General features: G+C 47.7%; 1 pseudogene; it reads left to right on the top strand.

Annotated features, from left to right (window-relative positions):
• The first annotated feature begins 285 nt into the window (after positions 1-285).
• On the top strand, positions 286-1,809 carry LOC120840888 (annotated as a pseudogene).
• The last annotated feature ends 6,647 nt before the right edge of the window (positions 1,810-8,456 follow it).

Here is an 8,456-nt window from a genome sequence, read left to right on the forward strand (position 1 = left end):
GCGCCTTCTGACAGCCCCTCTGAGCCGTTTCAAAAGGTGTCAATCTATCTAACCTAAAATCCGTGCTGAAAACGACATCCACGCCATATTTTTTTGCACATGCTCTAAGATTGTGGGACACCTCGTGAAAATACGGAACCACAGCGTACCTATTCCTGATTTCTTGCGTCTTCCCCTTTTTCTCCCTGCACTGTAGGGCAATCTGCCTTTTGATGTACTCTTCCCCATATCCTGCCACCGGGATACCGTGGAAGGACAAGAAGAAGGTCATCAAAGCATACAGGTCTGGAACAGGTCAACGGGTTCAAGACATCCGCAGCGCCTGTGACAGACTCTGGAATCTTCTTCTCGGAAAGAACTTCAGGAGGCATGGAGACTACCATCTTTGGAGCGCCGTCATGAGGACACATTTCGACCGTGCGTGGTATGTCAAAAGGAGGCATGTTTTGGACAGTTTCAAGTTGTGGAACTCTCGCGGGGCAGAGGTAAATAAGTGTGTACAGGGGACGGGAAATTGTAGACAACAGCATTGTATAATTAACCCGGAAAGTGTAGTGGTGTCAAAGAAATTGGAGGAGTTCTTGGGTAGAGGTCCGAAGTACTGTGTAAACGTTAAGCCGTCTAGACTCGACGAGTTTTCTGACATACAGTCAATCGCCAGGGTTGTGGATAGTGAGGAGAAGTTTGCGTTTGTCGAAGATGCTGTAGGGCGCATGGAAAAATTAATGGGAAACACGTATCCCATCGATAGGAGGAATTTCAAGGATGTGAGAGCGGTGAAACAAGAGTTAGAAAGGAGTTCGTTAAAACTGTTGCAGACAGATAAAACAGGAAGGTTTGCAGTTTTGCCTGTACAGGCCTTTCAGAAGAAGTCGGAGGAAGCGTTGGGATCATTGTTTAATGAATGGAAGGGCAATATCGGGAAGCTGAGGAAAAGCATTTGCAAGGTTTTTCAGGAGGAAAGCATGGAAGAGGTAGCGAAAAGCGTTTTGAAACCGTTGCGTTCAACGCTCACCCTTAAGTTCTTTTTGAAGGATCACAAGATTGAAATGCCCCTTCGTACCGTTGTTAACGAGAATGGGACGTGGCAGAAGGTGGTCTCATGCTTCTTACAGCGGGGTTTGAAGTTAGCTAATTTGGAGAAGTCAATTGCATTAAAGAACTCTAGTGAGTTGATTGAAGTAATGGAAAAGTTTCACGGAAGGAAGTGCGCGGTATTCTCCATGTACATCAAGGACCTATATTACTCTTTAGAGAAAAGCAGACTAATGAATAGAGTGAGGATCGCCTTGGAAGGGAACCTTATTAAGTTTCAATCAGGAACAGGAATAGCGGTGGATAGTTTTCTTTCGGTGCTAGACCTTTATTTACAGTCAACGGTATTGGAATACGAAGGTCGAAATTTTGTGCAAAAAGAGGGAGTTTGTATAGGTTCGTCTGTAGCGCCTTTGTTAGCGGAAATTTACTTAAACACGGTGGACCAGCAAGTGTATGACAAGGTAGAGGAGTTGTCTCCAAAGTGTTTTGTGAAAAGATTTGTGGATGATATCTTAGTTTGCTCTGTTCAGGAAGGATTGGACCAAGTTTTAGAACAAGTAGTAAGGTCAGCGGCGCCAGAGTTGAGATTCACGTTAGAGAGGCCAAGGGGCGAGGTCCTGCAATTTCTCGACCTGCGTTTGCATTTGGAACGAGGTCTTTGTTGGGAGTATGGGAAGGAAAACCCAAAACCGGTTCTGTCAAAGAATAGCTGTCACTCGAAAAATGTAAAAGCCGGGGTAGTCAGATCTTTGATTAGTAATGCTTTGGTGAGATCATGCATGCATTTCGGATCGGAGGCACTAAAAAACCAGTGGGAAAGACTGGTAATGGCAGGATATGGGGAAGAGTACATCAAAAGGCAGATTGCCCTACAGTGCAGGGAGAAAAAGGGGAAGACGCAAGAAATCAGGAATAGGTACGCTGTGGTTCCGTATTTTCACGAGGTGTCCCACAATCTTAGAGCATGTGCAAAAAAATATGGCGTGGATGTCGTTTTCAGCACGGATTTTAGGTTAGATAGATTGACACCTTTTGAAACGGCTCAGAGGGGCTGTCAGAAGGCGCATAGGGAAAAGTCGGTGCCGTGTAGCGTAGGCGTGGTGTATGAGGTTCCTTTGGCGTGTGGTTTTAAGTATGTAGGCCAAACCTCTCGGTGTTTAAACGATCGTTTAACAGAACACAAAAGGAATGTTCAAAATAATGCAGCAAATTCGGAGTTGGCTAAGCATCTGGAGGAGTGTAGAAACTGCACAACGGATTGGTCTGGAACGGATGTAGTTGTTAAGGAAAGGAACGATGTTAAAAGGGTGGTAAGAGAAACAATTAGGATTAGATCGTTGGGAAATTGCATTAGTCAACCTTCCATGCAAATAGGGAACCGCTGCAAGCAATTTTTACAATTTTAAGTGTTTTTTTTTTTTTTTAGTTAGTCATTCTGAAAGGCTTCGTTGGTGTGTATTGTCTGTGGTGTGTACCGGTGTGTATTGTCTGTTTTCTGCAATTTTGGAGGTGACCAGTTTTGAGTGGGATGTTGTTGTTGGCTGTTGTCCTGTTTATTGTGAGGACACAAAAGAGTTGCTTGGGGCTTTGTGAGGCATATCTTCTGCTAGAACCTTTTCACTTGGAAACGTTGGGAGTATCCGCTTCTTTTGTGATATAGTGGAACCTGTAAAATCACGGTGCAAAGGACAAGTCGTATGTGATTGGTTGTTGACGACGAAAACGAACTATATAAGAGGAAGTTTTTGAAATAAACGTGTAGCTGAGTTTGAGACCTGTCTGTTTTTTCTGTTCCTTCTGCTCTTCAAAAAACCCCCCCAGTCTCAGGGTAAACGACGAAATGGTTGACTTCCACCAGCTAGCCTGTACTTTGACTCTTTTCTAGGAAAATAGCATCCGAACGGTTAGACTCCGACCGAGCAAAACAGAGCTCGAGCGGCACATTCAATTCTTACACCTTTTTGCATGATAAGAATCGAAACATCACGTACCCTATATTTTCAACCATGAAGAGTTACTGCATTTAAGTTCCACGCACTTATTAAAAGTGTTTCTCGCTACCTCCACCAGGGGATTATTTTCGGCTACCCGATTCTCCCATTGACCAAACTTTTTCTATATACGGCTCTGGTTCAGTGGCTATAAGGTCGACCTACAGTAACTAATTGGACGGAGGCAGAGTATTGCCTTCCTTTTCCTTTCACCCTCAACTCCTCATTGGCGGAGAAGGGGTTATATGCGACAAATTTGACTAAAGTGCTTGCGGGGAAGCGGCCTTGCAGAGCACCGGTTTGGGGGGGAGACGTTTTGCCAAACGCAGCTGGCCAAGTGGGCGGGGCGCCCGTGGATGAACGGTTATCGTGCTTGACTCCAACGCAAAAGGCCAAGTCTCGATGCCTTGAAGCGGACGCACCTTTTTGTTATTTTTCTGAATGTCGCTTTCTGGTGTATTCAAAAATTATGTTGCTTATTCGATGTCCGAATATCTACGTACCGATGTTTCTACGCCGATTGTTCCACACGCCCACGCGTGTACAAAAGAAGCTCGGCGTGGCGAACCAGGATCACTATTTCGCCCGCTCTCGACCCTTCCGTTACGCGGTCATCGATGCCTGCGATGTCTGTTTTCACCATTTTCACCACAAGTTCGACCAATTCAAAGTTTTGTTTCTTCAGTTACTCGCGCCTCATCATTTGTCAATCGCGACAATGTTTATGGACGTCTCACACGCAGGGAGCTTTTTATTGAACCTTCAGACAATGTGTGTGGTGCTGTTGCACTGTTTCCTACTTAGTGTGCAAAGCTGTAAAAGCTGCTCGCCCGAGCATTTGGGTTTCTTTCGTAGGTTATTTGCACGCGTTCTCGTCCAAACAAAACCATATATGAAGACACGTGTTCACGTCTATAGCGCTGACAGCCTCGTATACTAATGGCGAATTCGGGTGGTTAGTCGCCGGCAACTTATTTTGCCGGAAAACCGGCAATAGTGTTCGCGTGGTCAGTTTCAGGCCGGCGCGCACCGTTCGGGTGGTGGTTCTCCGGCAAGCACCGGCAACTTTCCGGCGCTTTTTCCGCCCGAGCTCCGAACGGCCGGGCGAGCAGGTGCCAGACTGTATCCGGTGTCGTCACTTCCGAAATGGGAGAGAAGGTCAGTGAGAAAAAAATGAACGAAAGAACGAAACTGATCTGAAGTCACTTCTGCAGCCACTACTCGAGTCAATCCAAGGCGTTGGGACATGGGTGGCGACCTCGCTAGCGCTGTCGCGCGAGCAAGAGGCGAAGTAAACTGCCACCATCTGGCGTTTGGTGTTCGGGTGGTGAGGGTCACGTGGTGTGCCGCCGGCGCGTTTCTGGTTGCCGGTTCCGCCGGCTCGGTCTCGCCTGCGATTGACCACTCGAATTCGCCATAAGTACGATAAAAAGTAGAAATGCGTAATTGCGTTAAATTTATAACGAAAGCGCCGTTTAGAAGCAGCCACGTACAGGTCAACAACGCGATGACCGACGGCTTAGCGCGCGCGTGCTCATCCGAGAGACTTAAAAGGCGCACTACTGCGCACGCGCGGTGAACCACCACTCAAGTCATCTCGTCCGCCACGTCTCCTGCAAGAGCGCCGTACGCTTCTCCCGCAATGCTTGTAGTCACATATTCGAGACCGTTGGGACACTCTGCTCTAAAAGCGGAGAAAGTGCAGTTACTCTACGTCTAACCAGTGCCCATAACAAGGGGCTTGTGGCGGTCAGTCAAGTTTGCCGCTCACGTTCTGTTAGATCTTTTCCTCTGCATTTCGCCCGGAATGATGCTTCCTCCTCGTGCAAACAGCCCCGTGGTGGAGAGCGGCAACGGGAAGAAGGTGGTCTGGCCCGCGCTGACGATCCGCTTGTTGTTGTACATGTCGTACCAGTACCCTCGGGGGAAGTAGGCGCTCAGAAGAGTCACGTTCTGCAAGTACGGAAGTCTACGTGTCTTCTCATAGAGCTCGGCAAAGGAAAACGTAACTTGACCGTTTTATCGGTTGTTATCGCTTTGTATGCCCGTACTACCAATGCTCAAAGAATAATCATAAAGAAAGATACGGGCAAAAATAGGTGCTGAATAATTCGGTCGTGCGAGACGCTGCCCATCAAAAATAACGACATCGGGAAGCAAGGCCAAGGGAGACAGTGTACACATGCAGAGAAGCTGATCGGGAAAAGGTAAATTCTAGAAGCCTTACTTGGCTCCAATAAAATATTTCCTCTCAGACGCTACTTCGGTAAAACCTTATTTGCCTTGGTCCTGACCAGACTTGTACCGTACTCATTACAAGTGATCAAATTACTTGTAAGCGATTACTTTTTGGAATAATTTTGTAATCAGTTGATTACTTTTATTTGGCAGTAATCACACGAGTAATTTGATTACTTTTTGAAGTAATAAAATTACTTCTAACCGGTCACAATTTGTCCACAGGACCCCCCTCTTCGGCACACGCCTTTTTTTTCACGAAATGACAAAAATGAAATTTGCTTTTTTTTTCGAACAGAAAAAAAGAAAGATTTTTGCGGAGCTGTAGGGAACGAGGTCAGTCTCTTTCTATGTACACTTTTCTGTGGAATGTCCGTTTTTTTTTGTTTTTTTTTTGAGCAGAGGCTGGGAGTGGGAAGGCACAGGGAAGCCACAGTGCGTGACAAAGGCCATTCAGGGCAAAGTTTGAGGAAGCAGAATGTAGCTTTGTGAGTCCTTCATTCAAGCTAGACCCCTCACACACACACACACAGAAATAAAAAAAAAACATCTTGCTTAGGGTACCTACTCGCAGCCCGTAGGAGAACCAGAACCAAAGAATGCCTAAAGCGGATGCAAAATATAACAAAGGCAGTTGAAATATTTCCCCATTCTCCCACGTGGTCTTTGTGACAAGCAATGTTTCGAGTTGAGAAGTGGTCGGGGCGATCTTTACCGCTAATGGATACTACACATCATCCGTTTCAAATCCTGGAGCTGCTGCTCTTTTGTATAACAAGCGAGCTCATCCACATGTGAAAAATAAAATGAGCGACGCAAACTTTGAGCGACAACCCTTGCTCAAGCTTAACAAGATCTAAGCCCCCTCCGCTCCCCCCCCCCCCCCCCCCCCCCCCCACGCACACACACACACACTGGTGAAGGCCCAAATCATTAAACGTCTTCAAACGAATTCAATGCTTGTGTCCACATTGTGAAGGTGCAACGACCACGAAGAGGGAGCCAGTTTTTCTTCTTCAATACTTGTGCAAATGTGAAATATAGGTTGGAAGTAGTTCATTGTTATGAGCGCTTAAGATGTGTCTTCACTCAATAAAGTAATCGGAAAAGTAACGATTACTTCTTTAAGTAATGTCCAATTACTTTTTGCCGTCGAGTAATCAAGTAATCTAATCGAATAAGTTTTAGCCAAGATTAATAGTAATTGTAATCAATTACTTTTTTTAGTAACGTGTACAAGACTGGTCCTGACTAGCCAAATAAGTGACAAAGTTTTGGCCTATCTCTGGTTTGCGAGATAAGTGACGGAATTCGATAAGGAAAAGCTATAAATGCCGGGAAAGAGCAGCAGTGAAGCCTGATTCTAACATATATGCGCTCTGCAATGCGCCAGAAACGGAGTGAAAGGAGGGGATAAGAGGGGACTTATAAAACGACGAGCTCTGATTGGAAGTGTTAGTGGGTAGACCTCAAGCTACCCAGCTGCCCTCCTCTCCCCCGCACTCGTGAAACGCGTTAAGACCGAACCACATAGGGCATATTTGCGAAGCATTTACGGGCGTTTTGGCGGGCGCAATTTCGATGTACAGCGGGCGTCAAGACTAGCGCTTCCTCGGTCGGCGTGAATATGCGCGTATTCCGCGATTCGACCGAGACAGATCACGGCGCATTGGCGTATTTCGGCATGGCGTATCCGGAAGAGCACGGCGCGGTGCCGGCCAATCAGCTCCCGAGTTGAGAGCCGGAAGTTGCTCGGGAATCGGCTTGCCTAGCTATGCGGCCGGCTGGCTGGCTTGACTGGGCCGCCGAAATGGGAGCTCGCGTGTCGCTTTCGCCGGTTTACCGGCGAACTGTACGAAATTGCTACATCTCATTGGAACGAGCGATGAATGACTGAGAAAGAAGAAAATACCATCTATGTTGCGGGCGATGTGAAAAAATTACAAAAGGAAGAGTTTTGCGCAGAGATCGCGGCCGTCCTCCTGCCGGGAGTTTTGGGCAACTTGACGTTTGCAACGAACCTTTATGAAACAGGGGTTAGCAAAGTAGGCTTTGGTTGCTTAATAACATTCAGTTATTTCTGTCTCCTTACGGAACACAATAATATAGCCGATCTACATTTTGCCTTCTTTCATAAAAGGCGCGAGTCGGGCTACACTGCACCAAACGCCGAGGAGACGTCGACGAAAAGCGTCGTGTGTGGTTTGGCAACATTCCCCTCTTCCCTTCTGTGAAAAAATCGCCCGCCAAATTCCGTGATTACGCCCGCTGAAACGCGCGTAAATTCGTCGAGAGTGCGCCCTATGTCGGTCGGCCTTGAGAACGCGGAACGCCGACGTCCGGCGTTTAGATCTTGCATTGGAACCGGTTCGACGGGTGAAGTGGAGACAAATGCACTTATTCTCACGTCTACCCACAATCATTCCAACGAGAGCTCGGCGTCCGGACTTCACCGCACGCTCTCGTATTCTCCTCTTCCTCATCCTCTCGGATCATAGACCAATCACACCAGCCATGGCCTCCTCTATACTGACGAAGCCTGGCAGATCGCCACGAGACGCGACCGCCGAAAGTGAAAAGCTAGAGCGGAAGACAAGAGCCATTTAATGGGCGCCCCGCTGCGGCGAGACGCCGAAACACACTTGTCCCGAGTGATAGAATGTCCGCTCGTCTTTCTGGCGTTCCTCGAGCTACCGCTTCTTTTCTCGTCGGGTTTGAAAACCATGTTTTGGGTCCTCGCCGCTGCAAAAGCTGTGCGCTGAATACACAACTCCCCGAGGAATGCTTTGTGGTACCAGATCCTCGCGCTCCAAATCTGCGACCAGACACTCTATGGCTCCGTCGTCGAAGTGCCAGGCTTTGTGAGTGCCTCGACGTGTTTGGCTTCCAAGTAACATCAAATGCGCCAAAAGAACGAGACGCGAGCCTCGTGCAGTCCGCGGAGGCAAATGCTGTCCTAGCATTGAAATGAGCGGCCCTTCGAAGCGCACGTGGTACGTGTCTGGCGTGTTCTCGCAACAATGGTTGGCGGTAATTGTAAGAAACGCCAAGCGTGAATTTTATTGAGGGTCTTTACGGTGCGTTCAGACTTGCGAATCCGCGGGCTGGTTCGCGCCGCCGGTGAGTGGAGTTCGGAGCCGGCTGGCGAAATGGGCTGGTCCCTTTCAGAAAATCTGGATGTCGGTACCG

Source organism: Ixodes scapularis, unplaced genomic scaffold (genome assembly GCF_016920785.2).
Source record: "Ixodes scapularis isolate PalLabHiFi unplaced genomic scaffold, ASM1692078v2 PGA_scaffold6__148_contigs__length_123643588, whole genome shotgun sequence".
Lineage (NCBI taxonomy): Eukaryota > Metazoa > Arthropoda > Arachnida > Ixodida > Ixodidae > Ixodes > Ixodes scapularis.